This window comes from Borostomias antarcticus (assembly GCF_949987555.1).
Source record: "Borostomias antarcticus genome assembly, chromosome: 11".
NCBI lineage: Eukaryota > Metazoa > Chordata > Actinopteri > Stomiiformes > Stomiidae > Borostomias > Borostomias antarcticus.
In genome coordinates, this window is record NC_140244.1 from 13,511,585 (window position 1) to 13,526,975 (window position 15,391).

Consider the following 15,391-nt stretch of genomic DNA (forward strand, 5'->3'; position numbering starts at 1 on the left):
AGCTGTCACCACCTACCCTGAATGATATTAGGTTATTAATTCAGGCGCAAACTAATTGTAGTAGGTCACGAAAATAAGTGAAACCAGAGTTAATCTATTCAAATTATAAAATAGCTGTGGTGGCACTTTGAGGGGGACACAAAGAGAGACCTATCACCAATTGCCACCCCCCAAAAAGGGGTCGTTTTTGGAGTGGAGAAAACAGCAGCTGTCCCTGTCATGCAACATGAGATTAGGGCTAAGGTTAGGGCTAGGGTTGTGAACCATCTTGTATTTGGTTAGTAATCTTACTGACCTGTTTAGGCTATCAATGGAATTAAGTAGTTTTGCCAATAAATTGTGATCACGGTGTACATTTCAATGATACACAAATCCCAATCTCAATTACTCCTAATACCAAATCCAGATTACATATCATCTGACTGATCAATGATTCATGGCTTTTACATCTGATGCTATAATTGTGAATACAGTTAGATAGATAGATAGATAGTTAGATAGATAGATAGATAGATAGATAGATAGATAGATATAAATCTAATGTGTACATGGTTCAGGCATTCCTTTGTGCCAGCAGCCATCAGACTCTCTATAACAGTGCCTGAGTGTCCCCCACACACACACCTGCCACCCTCTATGTCATGTGTGTATGTGTGTGTGTATGTCAAGATTCTTTAAAAGTTCAAGATTCAAGATTATTTTACTTATCACATGTAATGTAGCCTACGTGTACATTCACAGTGAAGTGTTGCTGCTGGCTCCAAGATTATGCTCAATACAGATAAACTCCAATACTCAATTTACAAATTACACATTTACAAACGACCCAAGAAGTACCATTTCTATACAGTATAAAGATGAGATAGATAGCGGTATGGATGGATTATGTAAATGCTATACAGTATGTATATATATGTATATCAATTAATAAATAACCCGGGGGGGGGGGGTGATATTCCCAATCAGGATGCTCTCAATCGTGGATGAGTAGAAGCTCGGTCGAATCTGGTGGGACGCTCTGAATTTCCTCAGTTGTCTGAGGTGGTTAAGTCTCTGACGTGCTTTCCTCACCACAGTGTCTATACAGTATGTGTGTAAGAGGGGTTTAGTTCCTCTCCTGCTTCCTCCCAAAGTACACCTGCATCTCCTTTGTCTTGCTGACATTCAGATGGAGGTTGTTTTCCTGACACCACTGAGTCAGGAGCCTCACTTCAGGTAGGCCCTCTCATCATTGTAGAAAATCAGGCCTATCACTGCTGTCGTCAGCAAACTTAACAATGGCATTGGAGTCAAAGGTGGCACTACAGTTGTGTGTGTACAGGGAGTACAGTAGTGGGGACAGAACACAGCCCTGGGGGGCTTCCATGTTGAGGGTGAGGTTGAGGTGTGGTTACCTACTTTCACCACATGGGGTCTTTCTGACAGGAAGTCCAGGATCAACTTGCAGAGGCAGTCGTTTTGCCCCAGAATAGAATAGACTAGAATAGAATGTTTATTAGCGATGTGTAACAAGTATGGATACATTGTAATTCTTGTAATCACTTACTGTATTGTATCAGTGCTAATCAGTTCCTTATTCCAGACCTAGGTACTCAGCTTCACATTTAAAGTCGCACTGAAATGGACGTTTGAGATCATCTAACTTCTGTAGTTTGACGTATTTCCGACGCAAACAAGCTATGAGGGTGGGACATATGTTTAGAGGAGTTTGATTGGAACATTGACAAGTGACGGGTTTTAAGAACTTTAGACAGATTCGATAGAAGGATAGCGTTGATTGACGGGTGGATGTTGTGAGATTATTGGCCTAAAATCTAAGGTACCTTTTGTCGTCATTGCACGTGACCTACCGTTTTCCAGGAAGTAAGAAATTATATACTTTGATATAAGATTACAACAAAAGTAGAATTTTGTAATTTTTTTGGCATACATCGTTGAATAGGTGAACACTATGACCAATCATGTGAACCAAAATGGGACAGAATGCTTTTTTCATTTCAGTGCGACTTTAAAGGTTTCCCAGCAAAGAGGGAGTTGTCCAGTCGGGAGATGACACAGGCCTGTCCAAAATAGCACACTACCCCTTTAAATGATGTTAATGTTAACTGTCCAGGCAGAGGGAAAAAAGCTGTTCACGGTCATGATGCTCAGCCATCTTCCGTCTTTCCAGCAAGATGATGTGAACAGGTGGTCGCTAGGGTGGTTGGTGTCGTTTGTGATGGAGATGGCCTTCCTGCGGCAACATTGATTGTAGAGATCCTTGATGAGTGGGAGCTCCACACCAATGATCTTATTCATTGTCTTCACCACCTTCTGGATGGCGTGCCTGTCCTGGGTGGTGGTGCTGCAGTACCAGGCCTCCAGTCAGGATGCTCTCAATGATGCTGCAATAGAAGTTCACAAGTGTTTGTGTGCTCATGCCCCATCTCCGCAGGCACCTCAGAAAGTAGAGGTGTTGTTCTGCTTTCTTTAGGATGGCCTCTGTGTTGTGTGTCCAGGTCAGGCCATTAGAGATCTGCATCCCTAGGAATTTGAAGTGTCTCACCCTCTCCACTTCCTCCCCGCTGATGATGATGGGGGCGGGGGGTGTGGCTTCTTCTGTCTCTCCTGAAGTCCACAATCATCTCCTTTGTTTTGCTAGTGTTCAGGGTCAGGTTGTTGTCTTGCTAGTGTTCAGGGTCAGGTTGTTGTCTTGCTAGTGTTCAGGGTCAGGTTGTTGTCTTGCTAGTGTTCAGGGTCAGGTTGTTGTCTTGCTAGTGTTCAGGGTCAGGTTAGTGTTCAGGGTCAGGTTGGTGTCTTGCTAGTGTTCAGGGTCAGGTTGTTGTCTTGCTAGTGTTCAGGGTCAGGTTAGTGTTCAGGGTCAGGTTGTTGTCTTGCTAGTGTTCAGGGTCAGGTTAGTGTTCAGGGTCAGGTTGGTGTCTTGCTAGTGTTCAGGGTCAGGTTGTTGTCTTGCTAGTGTTCAGGGTCAGGTTGTTGTCTTGACACCGTGTTACTACTGTAGGTCTGACACCTCCTGGAGGAAGGCCGGTTCAGATGAGGTAGTTGTGGGAGATGAAGCCTATCACAGTGGTGTCGTCCACAAACGATGATTTGATTGCTTCTGTGCTTGGGCAGTCATGGGTGTATAGTGAGAACAGCCTGGGGCTCAGGCAGCAGCCTTGAGGGACACTCTTGCTGATGTTCAGTGTGAATGTGGTGTTGCTGCCTATTCTCACCACCTGTGGTCTGTCAGTGAGGAAGTCCAGTGTCCAGTTGCATAAAGAGATGCTCAGGCCGACACCTCTCAGCTTCAGGACCAGGTTGATGGGGTGTACGGTGTTGAACTGTAGTCAATGAATAGCATCCTGACATAGATGTTTTTCTTGTCCAGTTGCTCCAGTGCGAAGTGTAGGGTCAGTGCGATGGCATCATCCTCAGACCTGTTGGCTCTGTAAGTGAACTGGTGTGGGTCTAGTGAGTCTGGTATGATGGCATCATCCTCAGACCTGTTGGCTCTGTGAGTGAACTGGTGTGGGTATAGTGAGTCTTGTATGATGGTATCAATGTGTTTCATCGGACCCTGAGCTTGGTGTCGAATCTGGGTGTGGTTATAGTGTTGAAAGCTGAACTGTAGTCAATGAACAGCAGTCTCACATAATCCGACACGTTCCCCTTGCTCTTGTCTAGGTGGGATAGGGTAGTGGAGGATGTGAGTTATCACATTCTCTGTGGATCTGTTGGGTCTGTGTGTAGGGGGCCAGTGTGAAGATGTGGTGTGATCTGGTCCTTGACCAGCGTCTCAAAACACTTAATCACCACAAAGGTGAGAGCTACCGGGCGCTAGTATTTGAGGCAGGCTGGTCTTGGCTTCTTCGGTACGGAGATGATGGAGGACTTCTTGAAGCATGTGGGGACGATGGACTGGGCCAGGGACAGGTTGAATAACTCACACGCGTCACCACCATCGCCGCCAAGATAATTGGCCTCCCCACACCCAACCTCTCAGAACTGAACAACATAGCCATCACCCGCATAGCATCCACAATAGAACAGGACCTCACTCACCCACTCAACTACCACCTTACCCCACTACCCTCTGGACGTAGATCAGGGGCGGGGAAATAATGGGGAAATAATTCAGGTCGGGCAATGTAGCCCCAGTCGGCCCACTCAAACCGGGCTTTCCGGGCAATTTGTTGAGCGGGGGGGGGGGGGGGCAATTCCAATTGTCGTGCTCGTGCGGGCACCCACGCCGGCCCACTTGAGGACCGGCCCTTCGGGATTCGTCCCGAGCGTCCCGATGGCCAGTCCGCCATTGACGTAGATACAGGACATTTTGGGAAGAGCCTGATCTCTACAGCCCTGAACAGCAGACCACGCTGAAGGAGGTCTGTTCATGTTGATGGTGATGGTGTAACTTGGTAGTGTCTGTCCATGGGCGGTGGTGTCTGTTACTGTACTGTACTGTACTGTCAATGTCTATGTAATGTCCACCTACGATGTCTATGTAAAATGTTGTTCGTTGTTAAATGTATTGTACTTATGCAGTCCTGTGAAAATGAATTTCCCCTTGTGGAACAATAAAGTCTAATCTAATCTAATCTAATATTACTGTGAACACAGGCACTAGTTGGTTGGCGCATGCCTTGAGGACCCGCCCTGCGATACCGTCTAGTCCCGCGGCTTGCCTGGTGTTCACCTGTTCACCTGACACCTGTGCTTGTATTTATCTATATTATTATTTATGTATATTATTATACATATTTATACATATAGTATGTACAGTATGTACTATATATACTGTGTGCACGTGACCTACCATTTTCCAGGAAGTAAGAAATTATATACTTTGATATAAGATTACAACAAAAGTAGAATTTTGTAATTTTTTTGGCATACATCATTGAATAGGTGAGCACTATGACCAATTATGTGAACCAAAATGGGACAGAATTCTTATTTCATTTCAGTGCGACTTTAAGATGAGCACCCTGAGGATCCACTACAGCAGGGCTGTTTATGAATGTTTGTCTACTTCTAGTCTTCTACTGTTCTGTCAGAGGACTCTATCTAGAACTGTAGTGTTCTACTGTGCCTATCCTTGTACATCACACAGTTTGGGGGCCTTGATGTGTTTTCTTTAAGGGGCTGATTATTTACAATGGATATTGAATATATATTGAATAAAAAATTCAAACTGTATTTCCACATAGTGTTTGCTGATATGTGCAGTGATACGAGACGCCACCTATTGGTGAGGACCAAATCACTTTTGGACTGACTAGATGAGATAATGAATTCCTGATGTGCAATAATGATGTCACTAAAACCCACTGTGATTGCTTTTCCAGAGTCAGTGAACAGGAAGCAGAGCAACCTCTCTCTGTGTGATACATACACATCCGCTGCTAGAGGAAGCCATATAACAATTAATCAGCAGAAGTAACAGTTAATCAGCGGAATTTAAACCATAGTGTTCTGATTGTGTGAGGAGGATGTTTGCTCTTGTGTGGGATGTGAAACGGCGTGTTGTTGAAGTGGGTATTAGAGCGATGATGTCTGTCATTTCACGTCCTCCAGAGTGAAGAAGCACGCCGTCCACATCAGTGATTCAAATCAAATCAAATCAAACTTTATTTATATAGCGCATTTCATACGCTGAGGCAATACAATGCGAATTACAGAGAGCAATGGGAGGGTGGGCATACGACCCACTCCTACATATTCCAGAGGGAAGCAAAAAAACAGTTTCACCCAGGGGCCAGAAAATTCTTCCCTGACCTCTCTCAACGAGACGATCAATCAATCAATCAATTAATCAATCAATCAATCAATCAATCAATCAAAGCTTTATTTGTATAGCGCATTTCATACCCAGAGGCAACACAATGCGCTTTACAGAGAACAAGGGAGGTGGGCATACGACCCACTCTCTACATATTCCAGAGGGAAGCAAAAAAAACAGTAATCACCCGGGGGCCAGATAAGTGATGTGTAAAAATTATTCCCTGACCCCTCTCAACAAGGCGATCCAGCAAGCTCCTGGAAAATGTTTGTCTATTGGCAGTGACATCACCCCGCGCTCGACGAGGACAGCATGACCCGGGACAGGAACAGGTGATTCCTCTCCTCCTCCTGACTCTGTCCCTTTCTCTCTCTCTCTCTCTCTCTCTCTCTCTGTCTCTCTCCTCTCTCTCTCTCTCTCTCTCTCTCTCCTCTCTCCGTAATGCTCTCTCTCTCTCTCTCTCTCTCTCTCTCTCTCTCTCTCTCTCCTCTCTCTCTCTCTCTCTCTCTCTCCCTCTCTCTCTCTCTCTCTCTCTCACTCTCTCTCTCTCCTCTCTCCGTAATGCTCTCTCTCTCTCTCTCTCTCTCTCCTCTCTCTCTCCTCTCTCTCTCTCTCTCTCTCTCTCTCTCTCCCTCTCTCACTCTCTCTCTCTCTCTCTCTCTCCGTAATGCTCTCTCCCTCACATTGCAGGTGTTGACCTGCAGGTCTGAGCCTGTGGGTGGAGGCCCTGGCCAGCGCGGTGCTGTGTGATTGGATGAACGAGGAGGCGCCAGTCTGGCTGACCTGGACCCCCCTAAACCTGGACAGCTCCATGAAAACATGGGGTGTTTCTTTCTTCTTCTTCTTTACAGAAAAATGTCCTCTTTTTGTGTGAGCGTTGTGACGTGTCACGTCTCCCCAGGGGAGGTTTGATAGCATGGGGGCCTGAGCAGCCTCTTCCAGTCCCTGAGGGAAATGGTGGCGTTTCCTCCGCTCTACCCAGAGGCCTTTGAGACGTTCAGGATCCAGCCTCCTAGGTGAGAAGACCACACCACGCCATTCTGATGAACACATAAAGACCCAGCGGTGTTCAAGCTGTCTTGTCTAATTTGAGATGTCTTGTGAACTTCCTGTTTTTCACCCCCCCCCCTCTAGAGGTGTGGTGTTCTGTTCTATGGCCCCCCAGGTACAGGGAAGACCCTGGTGGCACGGACGCTGGCTAATGAGTACAGCCAGAGAGACGAGGTGTCCTTCATGATTTTATTGATCCTCTACAGCAGGGTTTCCCAACCTGGGGTCCGGGCCCTCTTAGGGGGGCGCCAATGATCGCAGGGGGGGCGCCAGGCCCCAGACAATTTGAGGCCTTAACAAATCAATGTGAGACTATGAATCGTGTCAACATTAATATTACTGCTACACTAGCGAAGCGCTTCATTGTACCCTAACCTACACCTGATGGAATTTGCGCACATATGAACACACACAGACTGGACGTGCACAGAGATTTTTTTTGGGGGGGGGGAGTCCATCAGGTGTGAGTTAGGGGGGCTCTGGGGCAGAAAGGTTGGGAACCTCTGCTCTACAGCACTGTCGGTACTATCTTTCAATTCACTTGTAATAGATTCATTTGTAATTGATGTAGCGATTCGTTGAATTTTGACTTGTTTTGAATTTTGATTTGATTAGTATGTATTTTGTTCTTTCAGAGCAGTGATGCTGTGCTGCTGTCTCTTGTTAACCCCACTGAGGGAGTCCTTCCACAGCGTGTGCTGGACCTGCTGAGTGTGATGACACCACCGATATCAGTGCCTGTAAACAGAACTGACCATGATGGCAGTGTGTTGGTTTACATAGCTGGGTATATACATAGGTAGTAAGGTTGTAGAAAAGTATAGTCATTGTGCAGAGTGTAACATCTTGACCACCAATGTCCCTGATGATCCATGGTACACATTTCTGAGTTACAAACAGAACACTGATCTCAACCTAGGAGAAAAGGGCCTTAACGTGCCCAGCCTGGCACAGGTTGATCTAGAACTTTCCAGGCATCTCCTCAGTTATATGCACAGATGGCTTGGGATGGGGGGTTTTTACCTGTAGTATGAAGGTTCTGATTGAGTGCATCAGAGTGGTGTGTGACAGGAAGACGTGCCAAGAGGCGCTCATCTACATGGGCTACATGTATTGCTACGCATCAGAATCCATCACATCCTCCCGGAGGAAAACCGCCATATCTCTCAGCCAAACCAGAAGAGAAACAGAACATTTCTCAAAATAAGTCATCAGTAAAACAAAAAACAGTTGTTTTTTTCTAGTGTAGCTTTGTTGAGGAGAGAGAGCCGAGAATAATTGTTACCAGGTATTAAAGTGAGTGGCCTGTTCCACTTCCTGCCCCTTCATGATAGCAGGCTTGAAGGCCCCATGCTGCTCCCATCCTACCTCCCAGACACAGCTTCTGGGTATTACTGAAAATGCCTAGTCTAGCAAAGTTATAGCTTGTAATGGTTATGAACATGACATTAAATTCAGAAAAAAAAAGGGAAAACCTTGTGTCAAGTTTTACCTTTTGTAAACCTTGTGGATGTAGCTGTATCAGTCTATATGGAATGAGTAACTTGTATTTGTGCAGATTTAATTGTATATTTTCAATGAAGATGAAAATCAAAAAAAGACTGAGATCATAATAGTGGGAATTCCTGATTATTTATTATTTAGTATGCATGGCACTGACAGCTAACAGTGCAGTACAGGTTGCACAATCAACTTAACAGTCTAAAATGGCGGTGGCCCGGCTCAGCGCCTGGGCGTTATGGTTCCATAGTAGAATAGAATTACTCTCAACGCCAGACCCACAAAAGTTATTTCGCTGATACACTATGTAAGCTATGCTAACTACGTTACTGCATGCTACACATCTCTCTATGGGTCTGGGACACTTCATGAAAAAATCTGGTGTTCAAATCCTGGCAATTCATTGGTTTCGCAAGAATCCCTGCGAAACCAATCAGTAACGACTTTTGCGATCAGGCGTTCCCACCCATAGATATGCCCCGCCCATCTAACCTGGGCTAGCGTCTCTCATTTGCTACTACAACCTGTCACTCTTTCAATTTTGAACCATCGATACACCCTCAGAATACCAGCTTTAGCTGCTAAGTGGCACAGACTCTATTATGTAGTATGTGGAGCACAGTGATTCAATTTCATATTTGAGTCTGGAGAGACTATAGTAGAATGAATGGAGTGTCGTCTCTTGGCATTCCATACTCTTTGATTCAAGGTCCCATGGGAGTATTCAATTCAATATGATTTATTGGCATGGATGTCAGGTGAACAGCTTTGCCAAAACGTCAAGAATACAATTTAATAATCACATGCGAAAACAAATTAAGTATACAATTAATTAAGTAAACAGATAGATAGAAAATTAGGTCATAAAATAGGTCAATAAAGAGACAACAAAAAAATATACATTCATACAAAATAAAATGTAACATGTAAAATAAATAAATACATAAATGAACTTTGAACTTTTAAATGAACTTGAAAATAAATAAATAAATAATAGAAATAACAATAAGCAGTAGAAATTCCCAGTGAATATTTGCATAGTAAATGATCATTAACACAGTAACAGATGTGTGTGTGTAAGTGTATTAGTGACATTACTAGAAAAGATATACCATGAAAAAATTATATACATATATACAGTACATACACATAACATTAGTACAGTAACAGATGTATGTGTGTGTGTGTGTGTGTGAGTGTGTGTAAGTGTGTGTGTGAGAGAGAATGTGTGTTGTGTGTGTCTAGGTCACTCACTGTCCCTCAGGTTGTGGCATGCTGATACGTATTGGGCAGCAATACTGTACATGCCCTGTCTCCTTCTCCTAGGAGTATTTTTAAGATCTTTAAAGTCTGGAATAACATATATTATTTTCTTAAAGTAAGTTTCTGATGGCAGTGAATTTATTCCAGTGTAGGAGGAAGTGCATCTCTGTCTCTACCTCACCTGTCCAACAGTGACCACAGACTCTCTCCTCTGTCGGTAGCCAGGACTTCTTGTGTGGTTCTTTCTCTAAGGCTGGACTGTGGTCACTCAGTCTTTCTCTATGGCTGGACTGTGGTCACTCAGTCTTTCTCTAAGGCTGGACTGTGGTCACTCAGTCTTTCTCTATGGCTGGACTGTGGTCACTCAGTTTTTCTCTATGGCTGGACTGTGGTCACTCAGTCTTTCTCTATGGCTGGACTGTGGTCACTCAGTCTGTATCTGGTCAAGATCTGTCTCTGCTTTGTATCTCTGACAGTGAAGAGATACTCTGACTATTTATATTCATGATTTAGGACCAGATAGCAATTATGTTTGTTTTGTGTTTTGGTTTGAGTCATCCAATGTTCCAGATAGGCATCTTTTGTTAATTTAATAATTTGGTTGATTCTGATCAGTGGTTGTGAAGCAGTGCTGGTCTGAGGTTGAGGTTGTACAGTATTGTGTGTTATGTGATCAGTAAGTCTCAGGACCAGCTGACAGAAGGGTCTCTTTTGGGAGTTAGGTACTTGGGTTTGTAGTGCCTGATATCTCAGTGTGTCCTCGGGCCTCAATTTGAGATTTTACCAGAATTTAAGAGCTATTTTTGAATGTTAATGATAATTATTATTATTATTAATGGATAACGGCCTAACTCTACCCTGCATACATTGGTGGGTGTTTTTCTTTGGATGTTTAATATGGACCTACAGAACACAGAAGTGTGAGATCTAAATGGTTGCTTCCTAATTATTAGGGGCCAGGCAGCGTAGCTGCCGGAACCCTATTGTATTTGCCTATATTATTATTCTCCATCTTCCACTGAAGTCTAACTTCTCGTGGACAAAAAATCGCCAAAATTTGCACATAGCTCCAGTACTATACCCAAAGTCCTCAACCTGCATTGTAGGTCAATAAACCTGAAGGTGGCGCTACAGCAACAGTCTAAAGTTTAAAACTTTAAAAAATCATAACAAATCAGCCATAGGTGTTATCACTGTAAAATTACCACGTGAATGTAGTCCCAAGTGAGACAAAACTTTCATACACTCTGACCTTGCAGGAATTGTGAAGTCCATCACTCAGATTTTTTCATAAACTGTAAAACCTATCAAACCTATCTCCTCCCACATTTTTTGTTCAATTGACACCAAAATTGATATACTGTATCTTCAGACTGTCCTTACCAAAGGATCCTCACAGATTTTTGAAATATGAAAAATTGAGCCCACAGCGCATCAAAATGTTTTACTGTTAACAGTTCTGTATACAGTTCCTACGAATTCTTGCCAAATCAATGTCTGATCATCCTCATAAAAAGTGACAATATCGGCAACATATCCAAGATGTAGTGTGATTTTATTCAGAATTTTGTGTCAAAAAATTATTTTTTTACAGTATTCTGAATTATACCCTCAAACGGTCAATAGAAAAGAACATATCTAAACCTAACTCCTCCCACTTTTTTTCCCCAATTGCAACCAAAATGCACACACTGCATCATCAGACAGCCCACACCAAACGATCCTGACAGATTTTTGAAATAACAAAATGTTTTACTATTAGCAATACTGTACATTTACTACAAATTCTCGCTCAATAAATGTCCAATGTTCATGAAAAATCAGGGCAAAATTGTCATGAAAGGGGAGATGTAGTGTGATTTATTTCAGAATTCTATCTCAAAAATTGAATTTTTAAAAATGTTTAATTCTGTCCTTTGAAACCAACACTTCATACTGAGAAAACTACATTACCCACAATCCAACTAAGCTCCACCAATCGGAGACATCGCTGTTGGCAACCTTACCCAGCCCCCGCCGAGGATTACAATGACTAAATTCATTGATTGGCCACTGACTGAGCACACTGCTGCTGAAGTTAATGTTAAATTATGAAGAAAAGCAAACAAAACCTGTAAAAATGAACATATCTCATCTCATATTTCTCAATCAATTAACACCAAACTTGCTACACTGGATCTTCAGACTGTCATTCACAAACTCATTGACCAGATTGTCATTAAAATGGAGCTTACAATGCATCAAAAATGTTTTACAATACACAGTACTGTCAACAGCATTCTCTTTCCTTTGTTGTATATTATGAGACTCTGATCACTTCAGCCACTCATCCACATTTTGAAGGGCATACCATCATTATATGATGCAACTTCTATTGTTATATCCTTTGTTTCAGTGTGTATACTTTAATCAACAAACATATTTTCATGGGCTTTTACATATACCACACGTTCAGTGTTTTATGATGAAACAGATTATAACCTATTATCATACACCCTGGTGACTGGCTTAGTCAATTTGTGAAGCCAAACGTCAGTTGTTGCTAATTAGCTCAGTGAGATAGAGGATGTTGCTTGGTGTCAGAGGTTACAAGTTCAATCCTGAACTGATGCAAAATGAACATTGGAATGTCAACTTTCTTGTTGTCTTCATATTCTCTCGCTTATTGCTCCTAAACTTGCCTGAAATTGCCTGGCCCCGCCTCATCGCTGCGTAGCAGCTTTAATTTGAATTGAAATTTGGTTTCCTGAGATCTGGGCTTCTTTAGGAATATCATAATTTTAGAAGTGTTTAAGTTGACTGTCAGGGCCCAGTTCTGACAGCACTGGTCCAGGAGGTCCAGGGTGCTGCTGTAGTCCTTGTTGTGACAGTACTGGTTCAGGGTGCTGCTGTACATTACATTACATTACATGACAGTCATTTAGCAGACACTTTTATCCAAAGCGACTAACAATGATTGCATTTAACATAGGAAAAGCCAATGTACTACTACTTGCCAGAACTCACAAGTGCATCTTCTTTCTAAAACAAGTGACTAAGGGCATAATCTAGTGCTGAAGGCAAAGTGCAAGAATATTGTTGTAGTACTTCTTGAAGAGATGAGTTTTGAGCCTGCGACATGGTTTCTTTAGGAGGGGGGTGACTCTGGCAGTCTTGAAAGCGGAGGGAAAGCATCCTGATACAAGAGATGCGTTGATGAGGTGGGTTAGGAAGGGAAGGAGTTCAGGTGCAACAGACTGAAGGAGAGTCGAGGGAAGAGGGTCTAGGGAGCACGTGGTGGGGCGGTTAGATGTTACAAGGTTGAGGGCCTCGTTGGGGGAGAGGGGAGAAAAGTGGGATAAGGTGGGGGGTGGAGAGGAGGGGGGGAGCGGAGAGGGGAGAGAGGGTGAGGGTGGGGGGGTGAGGTTTGTGCACGGAGCATTGACCGGGGGAGGGGGGAAAGAGGATCTGATATCGTTAACTTTCTTGTCAAAGAAGTTGGCGAAATCATCAGGGTGCTGCTGTAGACAGCAGCACCAGGTCATCAGCATATAGCAGGAATTTAACTTCCTTATTGTTAAGGGTTAGTCCAGCGGTTCTAGATTGCTCCAACAGTATTGCCAAGTCATTAATATAGATACTAAAAAGTGTTGGAGACTTCTGCCCTGAAAAACACCTCTTCCTTGAGTCCTTCCTATCCCCAGATAACTGCTCACACAGATGCCTCGGTAGTTGTTAGGGTGGAAATTATCTCCACTCTTATGTATCGGGGAAATAAGCCCCTGGCTCCAGATCTCAGGAAAGCAGCCTGATTGAATAACAGGATTGAACAACTTAAGCAAGGCCTGTCTGAGCTCAGGGCTGCTGTTTCAACAGCTCTGTCCTGATGCCGTCAACTCCACATGCTTTGCCAGATTTAAGCTTTTTGATGTTGTTTTCTAGTTCTTCCATTGTGATTGGGTAATCAATTTAATTGTTGATTCAAGGATTGTCAGTTTTTCTCTAATTTGTTTCGGTTCATGGTTGAGATTGTTAGGGGAAATTTGCTCATATAGTTTTTCTAAATAATCTTTCCAAATGTTTAAATTTTGTAGGGCCAGGTTGTCTTTTTGGTTGCTCCATCTCTCCCAGAACTGATTTTTATTAATGGTCTCCTCGATTTCTCTTAGTTTCTGATCATGATGTTGTTTTTTCTTATAATCTGTTTGTATTCTCTCAGTGTTTCTACATATTTGTGGTGCAGGTCTGTGTTTTGTGGTTCATGGTGTTTTAGGTTGGCCTGCTATCTTAGTTTTGTTCTGATATTTTTGCAGTCCTTATCACACTCTTTCTTTGTCCGTCTCTGTTTAGATGCAGAGCTGGTTTTACTAAGACCTGCTTTACTGGCTGAGTCAGCATTCACACTATTGTTCTCCAGTTCTTTATAGTTCTTTCTTCTTTTTTCTTCTTCCGTATGTTTTTTTTGGCTCTCTTCAACTCCTTCATACTTTGAGCTCCTAAAACCATTCAAGTATCAAAATGTTCAGGGCTGCGTTTCCCAGAGGCATCGTAGCACTACGTTCATTGTAGCGCTATGGTGAACGCCGTACAGTAGGTAAGCTATGCTTAATAAATAGGTATGCTTAATAGGTACTGCTTTTAATAAAGCAATAAGAAATGCAAGGAAAGACCACTTCTCAAAATTGATATCTATCAACCGAAATAATTCAAGAGTGCTCTTCTCAACAATTGATAGCCTAATAAACCCTGCCGTAAAAACACCTGATAACCTGCTCTCTACCTCCAAATGTGAGGAATTTGCAGCTTACTTCAGAGATAAGATTATGAATATTAGGAGGAATATCACTCAGGAAAGGCCATGCATCCCGTTCACAGATCCTCTCCCTCCATGCAATGGACATATGAGCCTGTTTACACTGATTGACACAGAAATGTTGAGAAAAGTAGTATCCAAACTCAAAACCTCCACATGCCTGCTGGATCCCATCCCCACCGATTTTTTCAAAACTATTTTTGACTCTGTATCCTATGACATTTTATCCATTGTTAATGACTCCCTATCTACAGGTGTCTTCCCACCAATACTTAAAACTGCTCTGGTGAGACCCGTACTGAAGAAAAACAACTTAGACACTTCAGTTTTTAGCAATTTTAGACCAATCTCCAACCTTCCCTTTTTGAGTAAAATTCTGGAAAAAATTGTTTTCAAACAGATTAATGATTTCCTAGCTACAAGTTGTACCCTTGACCTTTTCCAGTCCGGCTTTCGTGCCCACCATAGCACAGAGACGGCATTAGTCAAAGTTGTAAATGACCTCAGAATTAATGCTGACTCCAAAGAGCTTTCTGTTCTCGTCCTCCTGGACCTGAGTGCAGCCTTTGATACTATAGATCATGCAATCCTCATCGAAAGACTGGAAAAGTGGGTTGGCCTCTCTGGTCCAGTCCTAAATTGGCTTAAGACCTATCTAACCGGTCGTGATTTCTTCGTCGCCCTCGGTGATTATAGCTCAGGAAAGATCCCTATGACCTGTGGGGTGCCCCAAGGATCGATCCTAGGACCTCTACTCTTCAGCCTGTACATGCTGCCCCTTGGCAGTGTCATCAGGAGGCACAACATTAGCTACCATAGCTACGCAGATGATACCCAACTCTATATTTCCGTAACACCCAGTAACTACAGCTTGGTTGACTGCCTTGTCAAGTGTATTACAGATATAAATGTATGGATGTCACATAATTTCCTCCAACTAAACCAGGACAAAACAGAAGTACTGATCATTGGAGAAAAAGCTGAAAGAGAGAAACTAGCTGCACACTTAAAAACTCTGGAAA